This window comes from Hippoglossus hippoglossus, chromosome 23, assembly GCF_009819705.1.
Source record: "Hippoglossus hippoglossus isolate fHipHip1 chromosome 23, fHipHip1.pri, whole genome shotgun sequence".
Lineage (NCBI taxonomy): Eukaryota > Metazoa > Chordata > Actinopteri > Pleuronectiformes > Pleuronectidae > Hippoglossus > Hippoglossus hippoglossus.
Window position 1 is genome coordinate 1,270,219 of NC_047173.1, and position 23,401 is coordinate 1,293,619.

The 23,401-nt window shown below is 41.3% G+C and overlaps 1 protein-coding gene and 1 long non-coding RNA gene across 10 annotated transcripts in view; both read right to left on the minus strand.

The window, feature by feature from the left end:
• The window catches only part of LOC117757407 (pleckstrin homology domain-containing family A member 5-like), a 198,845-nt gene that overhangs the window by 77,493 nt on the left and 97,951 nt on the right, over window positions 1–23,401 (minus strand). The window contains exon 5 of one of the 9 annotated variants that reach the window (XR_004613108.1): window positions 18,502–18,895. The exons of the other annotated variants lie outside the window; for them this stretch is intronic. The gene's annotated coding sequence lies outside the window, so the exon portion shown is untranslated. Of the gene's footprint in view, window positions 1–18,501; window positions 18,896–23,401 lie in introns of those variants that run through there. 9 annotated transcript variants of the gene reach the window in all.
• Window positions 1,790–22,064, minus strand: LOC117757419. Its single transcript, XR_004613110.1, has 3 exons — window positions 21,423–22,064; window positions 15,153–15,157; window positions 1,790–1,800 (listed from the first exon to the last, which is right to left on the minus strand). It is a non-coding gene; the product is annotated as an uncharacterized LOC117757419 (long non-coding RNA).

Below are 23,401 nucleotides of genomic sequence, written 5' to 3' on the forward strand. Positions count from 1 at the left end.
TTGTATTGTTCCCAGATCTAAGCTATTATGACTTGGTGACAGTATTGATAATATGACCAATAGGAACGAGGGCCACAACTATGAAAATATCTCCCCGGTGGAAAGAGAAATGTGGTCTTACCATTTACAGCCCCAGTGATTAGACATCATTGGCACAAGTCTGCCTGTTTTCTTGTCTTCTGTCTCATTTAGTTTGCAACGATTCAACTCAGGATTCCCACTTAATTTGACAGTGATTTATTAATACATAAAAATGCTGCAAAGAGGATCTTTATCTTTACCTAGGGAACAGCATATGTGCAGACATTAGAAAAAAAGTCACGATAAGGGAAAAAGGGACATGAAGAGAAGAGGCAGTCATAGGATTTGAAAATCTAACATCATAATATGCTTTATGGTACACATTGTACATGTCTACAATCACACATATTGCGCACCACTGTGTGGACCAGGCAGGATGGCAAAATGCATTACAATGCGTTGCTAAATTGAGCCGCGGTGACAAGCCACAGCTTTCCGCTCAATTTGCATTGACGTCTGATTTCAAAGGGAGATACAAAAAATAACTAGTTTGCTGTTCATCACGCTCCATTCACAATTTCCTGATCATGTCAGGTCTCCCTCAGTCAGTTGCCTTAACCTTGTTTACCAAAAAACTCAGATACAACTCTGCCAGCAGCAGCAGCAGCAGCAGCAGCAGCAGCAGCAGCAGCAGCAGCAGCAGCAGCAGCAGCACATTCACCTGTCGTAGTGATGGAGATGCTTTGCTTCACGTCCTGGTGTTTCTGTGCGTAATCGGCAAAGCTTTGTTCAACTTCAACAGGATCCGTCAACTCAAATGTCCCCATCCGTCACCCCAGTCTTCACAACCATTAGGACTATGATGACGCAGTCCAAACAGCTGATCTATCAGCTGAGCTGTGGCTATCTGGTGCGACTGACTTGTTGCTGCACATGCCAACTAAGGGCAGTGGTAAAGTTGCTGCAGCACATCAAATGGGTGGGTTTCTTTATATTTCTGTAACAAGGTAGGAAGGTAGACAAAACACATTTTGTGATGCGCTGCTATTCCATCAATTAGATAATAACAGTAAATGTATTTTAAATCCAGATGGTGGGTAGGTGTGGGACTTTCCCAGTAGAGATGAAGGCATTAGCTGGAGGGTAATAAATAAGTGTTATAATGAAGACTGACACTTAAATTCAATCAAACACCTTAATTCCTGCTGCTTTCTTCCAACAAATTTCCTTCACCCCCATCCTCACCCAGGCTCCCGGAATCTCAAGCCAGGCACACTGCCAGAATGCCAATGCAGACCCCCTCAATCCAGAAACCATCCTGCCTTGATCCTGTGTGATAGCAAAGGTAAGTTGGAAGATCAAGTCCATAATTAGGGAGGTTCAATAGCCAGACTGCAGTAATCTTCATCCCCTCAGGATAAACCCACATTTCTTGACAAGGTTTGGAGGGATGGCCACACTGCAATAATTTGCTCTGCTGCCCCGAAACCACTCTATCACAGATCAGCACCAGCGTCCAGCAACCGACCAGGTCAGGAAGTCTGATATTCTTCCAAAGACCTCCCTTCCAGGACTTATTCTAACAAACTATCACTCAATTTTATTGGCACAGACAAAACTGAATCCATCGCCCTATGTCCAACGTCTCAACCATCCAGTCTAAAGAATCCACAGGCTGCGTTTAGATGCTTTAGTGGACTGGAAAGGACACAAACCAGAAGACCGGTGCTGGTTTCCCAACCAGGACATCCTGGAAGCCTCTGTAGTCCTGGAATCTCACTTTCAGCATCCACTGTTTGCTGTCCTGGCTCCTAAATGGTGGAACGAGCTCCCCATTGACATCAGGACAGCAGAAAGTCTACACATCATCCGCCGCAGACTAAAGACACAGCTCTTCTGACTACACCTTGGTTAAGAAGATGATGTCTAATAAACCACTGTCAACTCTGGTGTTTATATAAATAATAAAAAAAAATTGTATATGGCACTTATATGGCACTTAAATGTAGCACTTGTAGTTTGGCTTAATTGTACTTACTTGATTCTTGTACCTGGGTTTGTACCCTCATGGTTGAATGCACTTATTGTATGTCACTTTGGATAAAATCATCAGCTAAATGAAATGTAATGTAATGTGTTGCTGTTAAGGCTCTCTCTCTCTCTCTCTCTCTCTCTCTCTCTCTCTCTCTCTCTCTCTCTCTCTCTCTCTCTCTCTCTCATGGTTTATGTGTGTCTGTATGGGCATGGCTCCCCCCTCTGGTCTCCCACAAGCTCCCATCACCTCATCACCTTTGAATTACCACCATTAAATCGGGGACAGACTCAAAAATAGCTTTTATCCCTGGGACATCAGATCCCTGAACCAAAACACGGACAGCTAACGTGCTTTCTATTCAAATTAATCTTAAGTGCAGCACTGAATAAGTGAAACACTAGAAAACACTTCTATTTTTACATTATTTATTGTTTGTATCTTTTTTAAAGTGTCGTAACCTCTCCATTATTTTTTATCTTGCACTGATCAGAAGTAGCACTCAGAATTCCATTGTATTATCTAGTACAGTACAATGGCAATAAAGGCTTTCAGTTCATTTCATTAATTTGACCACAAGTACATCCATGGCTCTTCAATCAGTCTTCACCAGATTCTTGTTCCAATCACAGTGCTAGTGAACGTTCCATCCGCCTCTTATCGCCTTGAGTGAATTATTCTCCATTTTCATCACAAATTGTAACCTGTATCTCTATTTTCATGATCATCACTCACTTGCCAGACCGCCCGTCTGCTTCTGCTACATCCAATCAGTGAGCCCGCCTCTGCCAGCAACGCTTCCCTCTTCATTCCATGTTCACCCCAACCATACTTCCTCGCTGCCCTTCTTCGCCCTTGTTCCCACCAGACCCACATCCCCTGTCGTCCACCTCAGTTCCAACTCAATAAACCTTTTTTTCATTATCTCTCCACACTCCAACCGTCTTTTGAGTCCCTTCTGAAAACATAGCATCTTTAAATAAAGAACAGAGACGCTGTGCTTTGCTGCACCGTAATATTTAGAAAATGTGTTGATTTGTACTTTTCTAAACCAAATAGATGGAAAAAAGTAACAACAGTAAAAATAGATTGGCAGTATTATTATTTTCTTCAACTAATACATACTAAAAAAACTGATGGAAAATAGACCCATTTTCAAGTTTCTACAACTAATATACAGATACAGACAATTACCTACAATGATTGTGATGGATTGATGTTTTCAGAAATTCACTTCCGCCCACCGTGAAACCAAAAATTCATCAATTTTTACAAATAATGTGGGAAGGCAACCCATGCTCGAGCACAAAACACTTAGCTCTGTGTTAGTTTTACACTGATGAATATTCTGTACAAGCAGCCAGTGACAGTTCATCCAGCAGCAGTATTGACATTAGCTGCTGTTAGGAAATTGCACCTCTGAATCACCCATCTGAAACAGCCCACAAACAGCTCAGAGCCACGGTGGAGCAGCTCATTTGATTTTGCTCATATCTTTTGAAAGAAAGCCTTGGCAACAGCACGTGTGAAATCTTGCATCGCAATTTCCACTGCCAACAAATAACCTCTCAGCATATGCAGCACTATCAGGCATATTTCATAGTGTCTACATACCAGAAATATATGTACACTCCACACATCATCAAAAAGGCGATAAAGTCCGGAGATTGTTGACTCACCAGAGGAACTGTAGCAGGAGTTAAGGAGGCAGGCAGAGCAGAATCACCAGGAATAGGACGACTGCCTCTTCCATGGGTTTTGCTCTGGTTGGAGGCAGCGGCGCTGCTTGTGTGAGCCTCGCTGAACAGCCCTCCCTCCCTCGCTCTCTCTCTCCTGCTCTGCCTGCACCACCATTGTTCCAGCTCTAACAGTCAGATGTTTCAACGTGGACTGGTAGCCTAAGAGGAAACTCTACGAGGCTGCCCGATGCAGACAGCTGAGCCAAGCAGGCATGTGTGTCCGGGTGTCAGAGGGAAGACGGGTTCTGAATACAGCTGCACTGCCTTCATGGGAATGACACAGGGGATTGTCATCTCTTCCTCTCTTCAGCAAACAGAATGCACAGTATACACAAACACACATGTACTTCTGTTGCTGGAACCATGCTCAAACTTATAAATACCTAACAGCAAAGGCTCATTGAAATTATGTTTTTCTTTGACGTAAAGTCAACAGTTGCTGGAGATATCATCCACCGCCATCTAGGGCTGGGAAATTATCTCCCAATTCCATTCTATCACAAAATATGGGTGCCAATTTGATGTGTATTGCAATTTGTACCTATTGCACATTTGATACTACAGCATCATTTAGCAATTTTGTTTATAACACTAGACCATAAGAAAAGGTTGAATTATTCATTTCTAGACGCTCTAGCCTATATCATGACTCATATTTGCAAAACGAATGCACATCAGCATCACTGAACCTTTGACTCTCTCTCTCTCAGCCCATGCTAATGAAAAATCTGTCATTGGTAATAACTCTGAAGAGGACAGTGTTCTAAATGTTCTAAATTTGAATATAAAGGTAAGGTACTGTTATCATGAAATAAATCATAGTACAAACATTGATGCTTTTATTCTGAGGCATCCATCTTATCAACAGGAAGCGTTCATATAGTTCATATAGTAGTATCTATAGTAACTTTGAAGCTTTAGCAGGCAGTAAGTTGTAAGCAGTCAGATGTTAGCAATAAACCTGCAGCATTCAGGCACCGTTTGAACAAATCATCCACTCTCTGAATCACTTGCTGATGCAGGCTACATGACGAGCTCTCAAGTCAACTGTTAGCTGCTAGTTATTAAACTACCACAGCGTAAAAACACTAACAGCGTCTGCAAACAGAAACAGTGCAAATATCAACTTGCTTGCAAGAGCATGTTGTGCCCCGCAGTCAGAAACAGGATTTGTGTTCCTACATCTCTTGGAGTTTAGGCAAACTAATAACAAGTGGTCTCGATTAAGCCTCTCCCGTCCTCCATGTGCAACATCACAGAAACGTTTGGCTACAAAGAGGATTATGGGAGATTAAAAATTGCAGCTCAGGTGTGAAGATGTAGTTTTGTGATGTTCGCTGTCGAGCTTCTGTTCATGTTTGAAATATGCAGAGCAGCTGGGAAGATCTGTGTCATTTTCTTCTCTCATACATCTTTACTAACTTTTTATCAGGAGAGAGAGAGACTCCTGTCTGGGTGATGAATCTGCTCTGAGTGTCCCGCATGAGTGCCTTCGTGTGTTTTTGCAACTGAAAATCGTTTTCAGCTGTGAAACGAATGTCGACTTCTCGTCGGCCACGTGATCCAGACGGCTATTGCATGCTTTTCCTTTACACTGCAGTGTTTTGTTTTTTTTGTCACTTGGCTATTTCGAGAGCAAGATGTCGCACATGTGACGCCTTTAAAATTCAAAGAATGTATCACTCATCAAACATGTATAATGTTTGCTGAGAGCTGGAACCTCACAAACCAGCAGGAGAGGTCACCCACTGCCTCTCCTGAGTAGAGTAGCGGAGGCTGAACATTAGCATTCTTTTAACTGAGTTTTGTTAGAATGTTGTTTTAATACAGTTTCAAAGCCATTTCCAGTCTGCTCAGCTTTGACTGTGATTAATGCAATCCCTTCAGAGAGGTTATGTCATCTCTTTCTGCAAACTTGCTATAAGCTGTTTTAATTAGGGCCCCTCTTAGTTAGATAACCGAAAGAACAAGACGGTGAAAGAAGGTTGACAGGTAGAACATTTTATAAAATTCATCTAAATAAGGGTAAAAAATACCTCCAAGGGAATTTAGTGGTCCTTAGTGGCTGCTTCTGCACTTTAAGAGCACTTTCGGGAGAAAGATGCATCACAAAATATATTCTTCAGTCACACTCAGAGATAGAGGACGATCAATAGAAGACAGCAACAGCTGAAAGATTGGTTCTGAAGAAGGTGGAGCAGTAGGTTTATCTTATTAAGTGTCAGCTTGGTTCATGGATTTGGTCTTTCGTCAAACCATTTTATCAATTTGAGGTGGAGATGTTTTTGAGTAGAAAGACAAACTAGATTTTATCATAATCAAATGTGGTTTCATTTAGTGAAAGTAGCTTGCTGCAGAGACTTATACGCTGTTCACACACAAGCCGATGACTGTGATATGCTGCTACTGTCGACAAATATAAGAAACTTTATTGCCTCCATCACAAATGCAGACCCTAAATGCTGTGCTGCTTTTGAATCATTGTTGTTTCAAAACAGTTTCAGTAACAGAGGTAAGGTAGAAGGGAAAAAAACTGTCAGTGAACATGTTGTGTGTAGACGGCTACAGAAATTATGTCAGAACAGAGTCCAGCCAAAGTAGAGCATGTCAACTACTTGCTCAATGTAACACATCCACAGAGAGGTGGACTACTGTCAACAGGCCGAAAGCACCAGACTCTAAACATATCAAAACTTTCGTGTCAGTGGAAAATAGTTGCAGATTACAATTAGGTAAGATTTACACAAGCTCTCGTATTATTCAAACAATTTCAAGAAAGGTTACGGTTTTGTGATGTGAACAAAAAAATGCAACTCTATAAATGCCTTTTTAGTAGTGTGCACTATTATCCCAATTTGTTTTATGCATAGCTTGGTCTCTATGCCTTTGAGTGTGGCTAATAAGACCACATTTTAACACTGTTGTCTTCAGACTAAGTGGAATGACTCTTCCTAAGTAATAATTATTTTCAGGCAAACTCCAACTTCTCATTTGGTCCCTTTGTTACCTTTGCGGTTTTTGAGAAATTTGCTGTGGAGTATAGAGATTTGGCTTCAGTCGAAGAAGTTACGTTAGAGTTTAACGCAATGCTTTGACAAATCAATCCAATCTCACGGTCCAGGTAGTCTTTTCTTATTCAGGAGATTTGCACCAAATCACACTGACTCTATGCTCTGAAACAGCAGACACAACAATCTAATCTTCTAACCGGATCCCACAATCTTATTAGGTGCTGTGAACATACTGGTACTCCAAATCCCCCAAACCAACATTCAAAATAAAACTATAATAGCTAATGAGCCTGCTTGCTAATCGCTCCACACAAGTGAACAGCTACTATGACCCAATCCGCTGCTCGTGCTGACCCTAAGGCATTTGAGTTAACCCTGACCGTGGAAAAAGCAGCCTCAGCTATTTCTGGAGCTTTCAACATAATTACATTTCATATTCATCTTGTAAATGAGCTGCTCTCTTATTTATCAAATTGAGAATAAAGATACATATATTCTAATATATTTAAAGAATTTCCTGTGGTTTTAAATGCAAGATTGGGCCATAGAGAAGAAGGATGTTTGGATGTAATAAGAACTGACACGTAGGAATGCTCTCTGCAAAGTAAGATAAAAGATTCTGCCCTTTTGAAATGTGAAATATCCTCATGAGAATGTGAAAGAGATAAGAAAATTACAGTGCTAGTTCATCATTTTAATACGACAAAATGTAAAACCTTTTTAAGGTTGCCAACTCTCCTTGTTGTGCTGAGCTATATTTGCTGTTTAACAATATAACTTTTTCGTTAATCTTCAAGCAAAACCATTTGTTGTGTGTGTTCAGTTATCTGAAAGGAAATCCATGATAGGCATGTCAAATGAACTTAAGCTAGGCTACATTAGGATTATAGTCATGTGGGGGTAAACAGGTACTGTAGGATAATTGGCACGTTTGTGAAAATAAGTTTAATAGAAGAATAGTTTAGTTAAGCTAGCTTGACAGGGAATGAAATGTGAAAACAACTTTTTGTTTCAACGGACAAGGTCAAACTTTAAATGTCTTCTTAAGCTTGGATCTTGTTTTTCCTCCCATCTCACACTTCCTCTATTTCTTGCCGCAGGATCTTTGATGTTGGGATTTTTTCTCCTCACCTTATCCTTTACATCTCAAATGAAGAATTCATTGAGAGTCTAGAATAGTCTCTCAGGTGCCATGGGATATGGAAAAGAAACTGTGTGTTTCTGCAAGATTTTGGCTTTTCTCAGTGCAAGCAACCCTGGATAGAGAAATGCATCACTGAAGGAGAGGCAAAGCAACAGCAGTTAAACACACAATGTGTGTGTTGGGGAGCTAGTACAGCCGACACTGTTCAGTGACCAAAATAGTCTGATATTCTAGTACTCTGAAGTAACGTCGCGTTTTTCTGCTTCTATTTCCTCAAGACTGGTAAAAGGCGAGTGGCTGAGAAGCTGCTCCATCGATAAAAGTTGCACTCGGGGGCTCAGAGGTTGGTGTAATGTAATGAGTTTGGCCTTTCAAAGGGCACCTTGCACTTAGGCGACGGAGCGACACTGGATTGAGCACATATGGTGCATTAAGGAAAAAGGCCTGTTGAGCAGTGGGAGGAAGTGGCAGGTAGAGGGGACAGAGAGAGCAGAGAGGATATGTGTGTTTCGGGGGCAAACGTGCCGCAAGAAAACAAAACTCAAGTACACAACAACACAAACACACGTGAAGCAGTCTTGAGTAGTAGTAGAGCACTTTATGCTCCAATTTGTCTAAGGGAGAGCTTGTCCTTAAAAGCCAGCAGCTGGTGCGGTAAGATGGGGGACTGTTGACCTGAATTGGCTCCTCTTGAAACCTCCCAACTTGTGAACAACTAGTTTAACAGAGATTTGAAATTAGGAGGGAACAACTGCATGTCGCATCAAATTAATTATTGATTGAAATTTAGTCCAAAATTCAGAGGAAATGTGAAAAAGCTTTAAAAAGATATTTTCTGTCTAAGGACAATCAGACACAGAGAACACAGAGTCTCACATATGTCTCATTCATCTGGAGCTGCAAGAAATATATATTTTGCATTGCTTATTATCTTTCTTTCATCAATAGTTCATGAAATACAGAAAAGTGTCAATCATAGTTTCCCCAGGTTAGGAATAATGATTTGAAAGGTTTTATTTTGTCTGACCAACAACCAACCAACTCAAACCCAAGAGATTCAGTTCATGGTGAAAGGCAGCACATTAGAGAAACTTGGAGCAGAGAATATTTGGCATTATTTGATTATAAAAAATTGAATTCATTATCAAATTTACAACATTATCATAATAGCAAATTAGAAACCAAATACTGTCACTTATCCCAAATTAAAGAAGATTAAAGCAGATTAAAAAAAAGTACCAGGCCACAGCACAAAATTTGAAATGCACAATATGCCATTTTCGGCCTCTAGGGGTCTCCCAATCAAAATGATAAATGAAGATTGAGTTTGGGGAAGTGGTGAAGCAGCGTGGGATAATGGGAGTTGTTGTCATCAGCAGTCAGCCTCCCCTTGTTAGAATTCCTTCAGCGTGAAATGGTTCAGGAGGTTCTTAGCTGGAGCTTTAATATCCTCTACCCTCTAGTTAACAAACTGATCCGCAGATTAAATGAGGTAAATACTAATAAAGCAGCTTCAAGTTAAAAATCAGTGTTTCCAACACTTGTCAAAAAAAAGAAGTCATATTTGTTGTGTTTGGTATTTTCACGTCAGTGCTGTCCTCTGTTAGACAACACTGAAATACAATACGCCAGTAAGAATTAAGACCTTACAGACCACAATACACAAAGCAAAGATTTGGGTTGACTTTGCAAGACTACGAATATGCATCCATGTCTTTTTTCAAGTATTTCTAGTGTTAAGGTTGCTTTATATTCCTAAATGAGAACTCAATTTGACACATCAAAGTGTGTTTGCAGGTGTTGGAGGGTACTAAAAAGATGTATAAAGCCTTTTGCGTCTCCAGAGTGATTTCATTTGGGTCACCATTATTTGGGGGTGAGGAAAAAAAGTTTGAAAATGAAAAACATCCGGAGGTTTGTAGCTAGACAGGGTTCATCAAACCTCAGGAGGCCACTCCCACTCCTGGAAAGCACCAGGTTTTGATAAGGAATGTAGAAGGAAGAGGAATGTGTGGAATTAAAAAGATGTTACCTCTGATGCATTGATTTTGTCCACAGCGAGTACAACAATTTCATTGAGTGCAATGAAAAAAAACTGTGCGTTCGGACAGAACATGAGTTTTTAGGTGGCTGTGTGATTAAATACAACATCAATACATAGCGGTGAGTGGATGCAAAGATTTCAACTTGCTCTAGGTGGCGCCCACTGGGGAAAACACACAAATTCAAATGTATGCTTAGGTCGAAAAGACAATGAATGTACAGAAACAAAAAATGGAGAGAGGTCTGGGGGAAGAACGTTTTGCAGTCAGAGGGTAAAAACACATGCTCACAGTAGATGCATATGTTGCCAGCAAGCTAATATGTGTACAGCTAGTAAACTGGGACAAATGACACAGCAAAAAGTCCAGCAGTGAAGTTTGTGCAAGTAAAGCAAGGAGGTACACCTTTAATCCTCAAGCACCTCAAAGGTCACACACATTAACTACCGGGGGTAGCTCAGTATATCTGCGCTGCCACTGTCCTCTCAGGTCTCCGCTCCGAGGCCTCCCAGACACACACCTGCCCGTGTGTGGGTGTGTGTGGCAGCGTGCCACTTGGCTCTGCTCTTCACACACATTAAGTGTATTTCGGGGCTGTCATGCTTGATTCACCTGACATAGACAACAGGTGAATTGTCCTCTATGCTCACTGGAGTGTGAGAGAGAGTGTGGGAGAGGGAGCGCGGCAGCTGAAGTCACCTGTGTGCAAAATGGTTAAACCAGAATTTTTAACAAGGGCACTCCACTGCATTCATTCATCTCACTTCCTACACTGGGTTTTACAAGGTCTGCACTGTGATTACTGAGGTGCTGAATTCACCTTTAGTGCAGTGATGGACGTTTAATGGATGTCTCATCAGCTGTTTATTGAAGGTGCAGGAAGTTAGGTGAAGTAACTACCCTTGTGTAGAACAGACACCTCAGAAGCCCGTCAGGAGCTGGAGAGGGTCACACATGATGTAATGTTACAACGTGGTTATTAAGGTTGTCTCCGAAACTAATCTATTCTAAAATACAAGGACCTCCATCCTGAAAAGCCTTTTTGCTCACTATCAGAAATAATCTTTGTCCACACCGGAAAACGCACATCTCGCACACGACCATTCATGTACACTAGGCATATGCAGCAAAAACATTTTCCCCAAAGATGGTAGCTGACCTTTTAGGTCGGCCTTATCACACTGATGTATCTGATGACAAAAATGGAATTGTGATGTATGATTAACAGCTGAGACTCACGATTGGCCAGGTGAGTGTATCTGCAGGACCTTGATACCATGGCTCCACTCCCAGATCTCTACTGTGCAGAATCTTGCTCCAAATAAGGTCGCAAGCACAGGATGGTAGAACCATACCCAAGACATTTTAGCTTTATTTTGTTACAGGAAGTGAAGTCATACACAGTCATTGATCATCATTAATTGGTCATTGGTTGAAACATCCATTCATCCATCCATTATCTAGACTGCTTATCCTTTGAGGGTGGTAAGGGGGGAGCTGGAGCCAATCCACGCTGACATTGCACGAGAGGTGGGTTACACCCTGGACATACAGAGACAAGCCACCATTAACTCATATTCACAGCTATGGACGATTTAGAGTCTCCAGTCAACCTAACCACAATCTGTTGGTCTTTGGACTGTGGGAGGAAGTGTAGTACCGGGGGGTAAATCCACACAGATATGGGGACAACGTGTTTCCTGGTGCTGCTGCCCATCACTGGCACGGGCTCAGTTATTAGAAGGTCGATTGATTTGTCTACTGACAGAAAATTTATGAGAAAGAATTTGCCAAGAGATTAATTTACAATGTAATTTCCTTAATGCTAAACTTTCATTGGATTCCTCTCAGCCGAGATGATCAGCGGAGATGTATGGCTGCAGCAAATGAGAGCAAAGGGTAAAGGCTGTTATCTGGTTAAAGAAGAAGAGGGATGTTAACATTGGTTTTGTATCTGAGAGAGAAATAAATCAACACAGTGAATTTCTGTTTAGGGAAATGAGAGCTCAGGACTAATGTGCAGACACTAGTGGTCCGGCTCTGTGAGTGTTTATGTGTTGGTAGCACACGGTGGTCTTTCACGTCCAGCACGAGCAGACATGAGAACATAATAATCTCTTTTATGAAGGTACAGTAATGATAACAACAATATTACAGCTATATCCTTAACTGACTACTCAGAGCAGAACATACAGAGAGTCAGCAGATCACCCTACTCTCAAAGATTTAAGATTTATTTAAGCATAAAGTCGTTTTTGTCACATTTTGCAGGGCAGTAAATTTAACCTAAATTGACCTACAGCCTTTTGACATCCAAAAAACATCTTATTCAGATTATGAATGAAGGACAGGGAGGACAGGACCTACGGATTCTAGGGGCCCTCAAACTCAGTCTACTATATTGCAGTCTGATACCTCTTTTAAACCAAAATTAGTCCCTCAGGTAAACCCGCCAAAAAGGCAATTAACTAAATTTGCCAGTCGAGAAGCTTGACTTTTGCACTCCTCTGAGCATCATGTCTGACGTCAACTGAGGTGCTCTCTCACCTCGCAGTGTGCTAAATTACCACTTTCACCCAGGTGTCAAGTTTTCATCAGTGCCAACCGGAGCTGTCTCCTGCAGAGTCAGCTGATCCCGGAGAGAATGTCTATTGTTACCATGCCCATTGTAGACAAAAGCCAGATGTTAGCAGGTGTTAGCGGGTATTTTAACCAGTGGAAAAGGGGCTTTATACATATTTGGATTCGACTAAACTAGATCCCTATCTACCTCCAACATTCTTCAACCATCTCTGCCTGATCTCAAACTTGCACTTAGAGGCTACAGGACAAAATGTTACTTATTGTCAAGCCGTGATGATTCCAATTCACATCTTACCACAGTTCATACAATGAAACTTCAGTCTTACACTGTTAGGGAATTTGGCTTGACGGCATGTGGACCAACTGGCACAGAAATGAAAGTCTCCTGCAGTAGCTGCCTCTGTCTATCACCTACATTTAAAACCACTGTGCACGGGACCAGATCACCGGTCTGTTTCAGTTTAGTTGTCCCTCGGGAAAACGCTGAACTTCGGAACTCCGCCTTCCACTACGTTACTCTGTCTAAATAGAATGAAATACAGATGATTTAAAAAGCTGAATGTCTCAACCCACAGACTCTGAATCTGTAAGTGCATGTCTGTGATTGTCTCTGATACTGTATGTACGTTTTCTATGTCTTACTAAGTTTTTAATCTTTCCCATATTCTAATGTCTCCCTTGCAAAAGGGATGTTCCTCTCAATTCAATCAGGTAATCTACCTGATTATCAATCAATCAATCACATTTTATTTGTATAGCCCATATTCACAAATCACAATTTGTCTCATAGGGCTTTAACAAGGTGCGGCATCCTCTACCCTCAGCAAGAGTAAGGAAAAAAGAACGTAGAAACCTCAGAGAGCCACATGTGATTGTACAAAATGTTGTTTTCTTACCCTAGAATGGGCCCTTTATATTTTAATACTTTATATTTACATCAGGAGCGGGTCCTCTCTACGGAGGCCACCATGTTTTTTACAGTGACTGAGATTGCAAACACTAAACACCTTTTGACTTTATATGACAACTGAAGGCTCCCACAGGTTCTCGTTCATGTTTGGAAGGGGAGGGTGAGGTGAGGGGTATTCAGCTGCAACATGAAACGTCACCACTAGATGTCACTAAATTCTACACACTGATGCTTTAAAAGAATGTATTACGGCAAACTGTTATATTTGTCATAATGAAATGACAAAACAGAACTATTCAGCAGGAGGCTATTTCTTGCACCATGAATAAGAGCATCAACTAATCCTAGGACACTATCTTAGGCACTGTTCTGGATCAGTAAGATCCTAGTATGGTCCTCTGCCTCTGAGTCCCCAACACTTCAAACTGTCCCACCAGCTGTGGTCAATATGGCTTCTGTTTGATTTCCTTTTCTAACAGAGCAGCAAGATGCTCAAACCCAAGTAAAGACAAGCACAATCAAATCTTAATTGCTTTCAACCTTGGATTCCTTTTTATTCAACCCCAACGCATGCACACACAAACTAGATACTGGGAACATCAGTAGTTTGGCTGGTGTCTAACCAAAAGGTCGGCGGTTTTGCCCCAGTCTTCCCCATTCTGCATGCTAAAGTGTCCTTGGGCAAGACACTGAACCCCAAATTGTTCCTCCTCATAGAAAACGTGAAGCACACAGATGCACTCTATGAATGTGTGTGTGAGTGAGTGAGTGAATGGCAAAAACTGCACCATAGAGCGCTGTGAGAGGACTAGAAAAGCATTATATAAAAACAGACCATGTATGGCTCTGATTATGCAAACTACATCGGGCGGCTGTGGCTGCGGGGGTAGAGCGGTCATCCTCCAATCAGAAGATTGGCAGTTTGATCCCCAGTCTTCCCCATCTGCATGCTGAAGTGTCCTTGGGCAAGATGCTGAACCCCCGAATTGCCCCTCATAGAATAAAAAAAGTGCTTCTAATAGATGCAGTGTATGAATGTGTGTGTGAATGGGTGAATGGCAAACTGTACTGTAAAGTGCTGTTGAGTGGTCATCAAGACTAGGAAAGTGCTATATAAATACAGACCATTTTCACATTGAAATTTATTCTTTTATGTTGTGTTTAAGGGGGTGCAGTGATTTACTATTGCATTGAAATTAAATTGAGGGATTCTCTATTAAAAAAAGGGTTTCATAATGCCACTTCAAAAGGTCATTGATAAGACTGTCTGCCTGGCAAACACTCGAATCTTTCAAAGTACATGTCGCCAGTTTCTAACGCAGACTTATAAATGTGTCCTCAAGCCCCGCAGGCTGAGATCACCCTGGTTATCACGACATCACCCAGCTCCATAGGTCCTGCAGAGCAAAAGAAGACTTTGTACCATTGTTTTCACCATACGCTGCACTATTCACAGAACGCTTGTTATGGCCCCCCCAAGGTGCTAATCCATAATCTGTAAACTGACAGAGAAAATACAGAACTGAGTTAATGGGGGCCCAGCAGCTCATTTTCCCCCTGGGCCCCCCCCCCCCTGCAGATTGATCTGATCCTATCACGGAGCCCTAACGTCACATCCTACAGTGTGTGTTGCTAAGTCATGAAGGTTCATTATCAGCCAATAAGTTCACTGTAACTACACAAATGTCCACATCTGTTATAAAAGAACAACAATAACCTCTGACACTTCCTTTGTGTTGCTTGGCAACAAAGGCCGAATCGGCTTGCGTGTACAAAAGGATTCATGGCTCCCTTTGGATGCTTCCCTCAGAGCTGGGCTAAGGGCAGCAATTTGACAGCTCCACAGGGGAGGAGAGGAGGGGAGAGGAGGAACAGTAAGAACACGGCTGGGGATGTAATTGCTGCAAAGTCAGTGTGAAAGTAAATCTGTTCTTCAGCCTCCATTATGCTTATGATGCTGCCGGCAGAGCTTGCCAGTAGAAACATGTCACTCATTCATGTGTATCTGTGAACGGCGTAATGTGCGACCTATTTAATAATGTGACTTTGTGCTTGTGTGCAGTGAATCCAGGTGAATGTAAAATATATATTGTGTCACAAACTAGCTTTTCTGCGTGCAGCCGCCACAATGCACCTTAAGGCACCAGGAGTCATCCACCATGAAATGCATTTACCTACCATGGAGGACGACAGTGACTTTAGAATAAACAAAACAAAATTACAATATCATTACTGCGTCCATTTACAACATTGCCGAGCAAGTTTGAGCCAGTTTCTTGACTTGTGCGGAGTGTTTTGTGACAAAGAAACAATTTCCTGCACGAAATGGGACAGTTCATGCAATGAAATGTATCTAATGGGACAAACAAATGCACCGCCTTCAGGCCTGATTAGCATTTTGTGCAAAAGTTTATTTAATGACAATTAATTCATGCATGAAATGTCATGCGAGGAAAAGGACTAAATGCATTTTTTTGCACAAGATGTCAGATGAGGAGACTGTTTCTGTGGCTAAATATTATCCTTTATATAAGCATTAAACTGACAGAGACCTTCAGACTTAGTATATGATTGCTGTAGAGCCACCTCACTTGAGGGAGGATGGGTCAACAAGGTACAAATTACACAAGTGTTTCTTTTGACAATGACTTTGATCTTTCTTTCAAGTGTCCCCCAATGATGGGAACCTGGTTGTAAGAGTAATCTGGTAAACCAAGGACGCATCAAGTCTGTGCACTTGACAAAAAGAAGCATTTAAACAAATGTTCATTTTCTGTGTTGAGAGCAACAGAGAGGTGAGCGTTCCAGGACTCTGCTCTGGATGAAATTGCAGCCGTGGGAATGGACTGAAAATACAACTGGTAAACACTGAGAAAGCGTGGAGTTTGCATTATGTGGAGCACTGGGGAACCATGAGCCTATATAATTGTTTAGTTCTCCCAGCTGCTGAGGTAAATAAAGGTTCACAGTAACCGTATGGTATCATTTTGATGTCAATCTGCAGTGTGGTGGTAAGTACATGTCAGGAATATTAGTCAGGTTTCTAACTCACCTCTTTTTGTCTCTCCCTCCCTCTCCCTGTGATTTGCCTTTTCTCAAATTTCCTCTCTTTGCAGAACACAGAGCCCCAGTTGCGATTTTAACAATTTAACTGTGTTTTGCATTCAATGAAAACACTTTTCTCATTTTGCTCGGCAAAATGAGCTTCTCTTCATTTCCTCCCTCCTCTCTTGCCCTGTTTTCTCTTCCTCTCTGTGCACATCTCTCAGCCTGTGTGTATGTGAGGCCCCACACTTTCATCCTCTGCGCTCCACTAGTATCCTGGGAGGTTTGCATCGGAGCTGGAGCGGCAGTATTTTTAAACCTGCCTGCAACCCAGAGAGGGAAGATCTGAGCCACGCATTCATCTGCACATGACTCGTGTTGAGTCCACCGAGGAATCTCAAACACCTCCCACTTCAACAAGTTGCAAATTAAGACTTTGTTGGAGTGCAGCTTCTTAAAAAAATGTTTTAAATGCCTGACAAGGCCATCAAGTGGAGTCATTAGTCTAACATTTAAAGCAGCGTGAGGATGACTCGGCTCAGCCATTTGGAGCATTTTACCACATTACACACTGTGTAAATTGTTGTTTTTGCTGCACAGACATTCCTCAAAGAGACAAATAAACAACGTGAATGCCCTTGGGCCTTTAATCACCAGGACACTTATTATTTTACAAGAATAATTCATTTGTGAAAATGCTATTTTGACCATTTTACATTCATGCATCACTGTTAACATTTGAGCGTTTCTTGCATCTAGTACTAAAACTAGCAGTGGAAGTCTATATGGGCATTTAACAGCGTAATCCAGGTGAACTGTGTACAGTAAATGATGCATATGTTGAATAATGGACATCATATCCATGGCCCTTTTGTAATATTAACATCACTTAAAAAGCTTTAGAAGTCACATTCAGCCATTCACACACACTTTCATACGTTCACACATTATTCACACCCTGACAAAGCAGCTGTCAGGGGCAATTTGTAAGACGTACAACTTTGCCAGAGGACACTTCAGCCTGCGGACTGGAGAAGCCTGTGAACAAACCACTCACCCTCTGGTTAGTGGACGCACCACAGAACCATAACGTGCCTCCAGTGAACGCTGTACAATTAAAGATAAGCAACACAAAGCCAACCTTCAACTACAGATATGTGTAACAAGTCGGTTCTGAATATGGTGATTCTCCTGCATGTTATAACACAAGATAATCATGTCTGCATCCCATCTGAACAGGTTCATATGCAATGCCTCAGTCTGTTGGTTTTGACTGTGAAGACCATAACGTAGGATTCAAAGCATCCACTCAGTTTTTCTCTCTCCACTCATTCACCCAGTCGTTAATTTATTTTGTTGCTTTAATTTATCACTCCTTGATGTGTCATAGATCACAGCATTACATTTTTTCTGGAGTGTTATAAAAATAATAGCACTTATGCATAAGTAAGAGTTATTTCAAGCGCTCTTTGATCTGCAGGATGACAAGCTTTTCTCTCGGCAGACAAACAAAAACCATGTTCGGCCTCACTGAATCATTTCCAAGTCAAACGAAAGCAGCAGGTGTTTAAAGGAGAACAATGATAATTATCAAAAAATGTGTTTTTCCTTTATAATTGGAAATGATGACGCATTTGCAAGCAGAGAGATTCAATTTTAATAGGAAAAATTTTGAATTATTTCTTCTTCAAACTTTGTTTTTAAAGTTTTATGCGGCGGTTCCTAATTTAATTTATTTTATTTTATTTCTTGATATCATTATCTACAAATACTGAAGGTCATGGTTTAAAATATGAGGTTTGTAAATCCCTGATGATATGAATGAAAGTCCAGGTGGGAGATGGGGATACTATTTATCAACCTTTTTCTTGAAGAAAAAAAAGGAATGTGATTGATTTATATTTGCACAGATGGTGCTGAACACATTTCAAGCATCTATTCTCAGTCATGAATATGAGTGAAACTGTCTCCCTGTTGAGTCTCTCAGATTTCCAGCTTGTAAAACGTTGGCACTTTGGAGACCTGTGGACGTGTATCTGAGAAGAAATATAAGATTTCATGCAGCAGCATCCTGCTCATGTGACATCCTGCACAATAATGCTTGCATGTGCACTGATGACTGAGCTTGTGTGCTGCTTGAATAATAAGTCGAGCACTCTAACTGCTATTTGTTAAGCATTTCCTCGGGCCTCCCAGGGGACTAAAGAGAAATGATTTCTACATGAGTGAAGAGCTGAGTGTTGATGCACTGTTTTTTCGCCACAGCATATCGGCCGCCGCTGTCACATGATGCACTCAGCAAACTGCCCTTTGAATGTGGACACCGGCGCACAAGGACAGACAGGGACACGGCCGTCTTCCTGTGGCACTGAAAAGTAAATGACACGTGATTAGATGTGGCAGAGCGGAGGGGCAGCCTGTGTCCCGCCTCCCTCCTTCCTGACATATCATCTCAGTGCTTCACTTACCTCTGGACCACACACACACACACACACACACACACACACACAGGCATGCATGAACACAAATCAACCACACATAAGGTCACAAACTCAAAGAAACACACACACAAATGTCGGGCGAAATGACAAACCCTGTCTATCATCCTTCTGCCTTTTACAGCTGGTCTCTTACATCCTTCAGTGAGATAATAAAGGTTGATGTCAGCTCAGTGGATAACTTACACGTCACACACACACACACACACACACACACACACACACACACACACACACACACACACACACACACACACACACACACACACACACACACACACACACACACACACACACACACAATATGTTTATAGGTTAACATGTTGTTTCAGGTTGTTTCAGTAAGCCATGGAAATCCACTAAGGGATTTGAACCTTGCTTTAACAAGAAATGATGTTGTGCTAATTTTTTTCAATCAAAGCATGTTATTGTTTCAAAATACCTCCTCTGTGGTGCGTTCACTTTGCCCTGACATGTGAGGTTTGAGGTTGGCCACGACATTCACATTTAAATGTTATGTTAATGAGGTAAGAACAAACGTAACTATATGTACAGGTAAATGGAAGATCGAGTGATATATAGAAATAATAGACTAATAATGGACTAATTCCATAAATGTCTGTTTGAGATTTGTCTGTATGTACGCAAACCGTAAAAAAAAATCTTGGCTTCACACTACATTTATTGTTAATTTTCCAGAGAAATGCAGTGATGAGTGATTTGGACACCTTCAATATTAATAGAAAGTGCTTTACAGTACAGTTTCCCATTCAGTGCATCTATGTGCAGCACCCTTCTCTATGAGAAGGGCCAATTTGGTTCAGTATCTTGTCCAAGGACACTTCAGCATTCAGAATGGGGAAGACTGGGACTAAACCAACAACCTTCTGGTTGGAGGACGACTGCTCTATCCCCTGAGTCACAGCCGCCCAGTCAGTGGGGACGGAGCAGCATGCTAACGGTCAGTCTGTGAACCAAGTTGTTCATGTCTTCTTCTACGTCCTCAGATAAACTACAGCTGTGGTGAGTAACTGGGTCAAAACACAGGTCAAATAAGGATAATATCATTTTTTGTATTTCACCATATCGGACTGACTGATACACACACACACGCACAGACAGACTGACATGCGACGGGTACTGATCTCCGTCATGGCAACAACATTCATAGAATCACTTCCTGTTTGGCAAATTGTCTTCAAACTAAAAGCACAATGTCGTTTTGTCACTGCAATGCCTTATAATGAGCTGAATTACAGAGCTTTTATTTTAAAAAGTTGTGAACTTGAATATTGTGTTGTATGGAACTTTGAGAGTGTGTTTCCAGGTTAAAGAGTAGTATGTGTGAAAAACATGTTTGAATCAGACGATTTGTGTCTTTTCCAGTTGTATTTGCAAGTGGACCACAACTTCTCAAGGCAGAGACAAGAGAGAGTCTCTCTCCACAGGTGAAGTGTGATAAATGTCCTCAAGTCACTTGAGTTGGAAAAGTGGAAAAAAAACTGGGGGTGAGAAGTTAGATGGAGATTTGAGACCTCAGTCAGCTGCTCCACGCTCCAGGCTACATTAGACACTCCATGTTTTGACAAGGATGATAATGTTTAACAAAAAATGTCTTCCCTCTAGTTATGCTGCATTCATTTTAATAATTTGTCAAAGCTGTCCATGTGCAGCTTGACTATGCTAGAGGAGTACAATGTTAAATCAGACGAGTTCTCCTTGGTCTTGGCCGTGCCAACTGCCTGCATCCATGCGTGTCATGTGTTGGAGATAGATGCCAAGTGGGATGAGTGAAAGAAGCAGTGCAGCACAATGGGTGAAATGAAGCTAAAACAGTTTGGGTGTGGGTCTCAGATGTGGCTGCATCCGTTGAGTTCACTCAGGTCAGGTCTAAGAACTCAAACATGGCTTGAGCCATATTACTATTTAATAGTAATAACAGAGAACCTTCCTGGAGTTCATCCTAAGTTGTTTTTTATTTTATTTATTTATTATTATACATTTATTTGGAGTTATCATATCATTTCATGCCAATATTTCTCATGCAGTAGATCGATGAGATAAATGAAGTGCCATTCTATCTTTTTCATATTGTTAATGAATCCCACTAACAGATTCAAAACCAGCAGCAGTCAAGCTGATCTTACTCATACTTCCTGCCCTGTCTGGGACTCAAATCCATTCATTCTTCTAGAGACATACATTTTTAAAAACATTTGAAACAGGGCCCAGCTGCTCAAAGTGTACACACCCATGTGGTAGCCTATTCGCCCTAAACATTTAGCCATCTTGCTGCTGTGTTTTAAATAGCTTTTGGAAATATTATATATATATATCTATGGATCACTGAAATAATATACAGGCAAAGTAGGACTGATTCATTATTGGTTTACATACAGTGCTGTGAAAAAGTATTTGCCCCCTTCCTGGTTTCTTATTTTTTAGCATATTTGTCACACTTAAATGTTTCAGATCATCAAACAAATTTTAATATTAGACAAAGATAACCAGAGTAAATACAAAATGCAGTTTTTAAATGATGATTTCATTTATTAAGGGAAAAAAGCTATCCAAACCTACCTGGCCCTATGTGAAAAAGTAATTGCCCCCCCTTGTTAAATCATGAATGAACTGTGATTAACCACATTTTTTGGAAAGCTGAGTTAAATTTCACTAGCCACACCCAGGCCTGATTACTGCCAGACCTGTTGAATCAAGAAATCACTTAAATAGAACCTGTCTGACAAAGTGAAGTAGGCTAAAAGATCTCAAAAAGCAACACATCATGCTGCGATCTAAAGAAATTCAAAAACAGATGAGAAACAAAGTAATTGACATGTATCAGTCTGGAAAGGGTTACAAAGCCATTTCTAAGGCTTTGGGACTCCAGCGAACCACGGTGAGAGCCATTATCCACAAATGGAGAAGACTTGGAACAGTGGTGAACCTTCTCAGGAGTGGCCGGCCTACCAAAATTACTCCAAGAGCGCAGCGACGACTCATCCAGGAGGTCATAAAAGACCCCAGAACAACATCTAAAGAACTCAGGCCTCACTTGCCTCAGTTAAGGTCAGTGTTCATGATTCAACAATAAGAAAGAAACTGGGCAAAAATGGCATCCATGGGAGAGTTCCAAGGCGAAAGCCACTGCTGACCAAAAAGAACACAAAGGCTCGTCTCACATTTGCCAAAAAACATTGTGATGATCCCCAAGACTTTTGGGCAAATATTCTGTGGACTGACGAAACAAAAGTTGAACTTTTTGGAAGGTGTGCGTCCTGTTCGACTGGCGTAAAACTAACACAGCATTTCATAAAAACAACATCATACCAACAGTCAAACATGGTGGCGGTAGTGTGATGGTCTGGGGCTGCTTTGCAGCTTCAGGACCTGGACAACTTGCCATAATTGATGGAACCATGAATTCTGCTCTCCTAAAGACCTAAAGCTCAAGCGCACTTGTGTTATGCAGCAGGACAATGATCCGAAACACACCAGCAAGTCCACCTCTGAACAGCTCAAAAAACCCTAAATGAAGGTTTTGGAGTGGCCTAGTCAAAGTCCGGACTTAAATCCGATTGAGATGCTGTGGCATGACCTTCACAAGCCGTTTATGCTCGAAAACCATCCAATGTGGCTGAATTAAAACAATTCTGCAAAGAAGAGTGGGCCAAAATTCCTCCACAGCGATGTGAAAGACTCATTGCCAGTTATCGCAAACGCTTGATTGCAGTTGTTGCCGCCAAGGGTGGCACAACCAGTTATTAGGTTTAGGGGGCAATTACTTTTTCACATAGGGCCAAGTAGGTTTGGATAGCTTTTTTCCCTTAATAAATGAAAGCATCATTTAAAAACTGCATTTTGTATTTACTCGGGTTATCTTTGTCTAATATTAAAATTTGTTTGATGATCTGAATCATTTAAGTGTGACAAATATGCAAACAAATTAAAAATCAGGAAGGGGGCAAATACTTTTTCACAGCACTGTATATATATATATATATATATATGAATGTGTCATGAGACTGAGACCTCAATGTTACAGGAGACATTTTAGTGTCACTTGAATGTCACTTCACATTCCATTATCACCGGGTCAAGAACCTGTGAGCAGCTCTCACTGAGCCCATACTGATTTAAATGCTCCTGCAGCGGCACCTCGTAAACATCTCACCAGAATGCACCTCTGATTTTCTGACAAAGTGATGCCCCAGCATGCATTTACATGTTTTATATATCAGAGAGTTATATCTGATTTGCTCAAGATGCATGAAGCTGCTGAGTCTAAATGGAGTGATAGTGACCTGATTGATAATCAGAAGCATTCTAGTTGAATCCATTCAAAGCGTAATCACGGAATACACAGGGATTTGTGA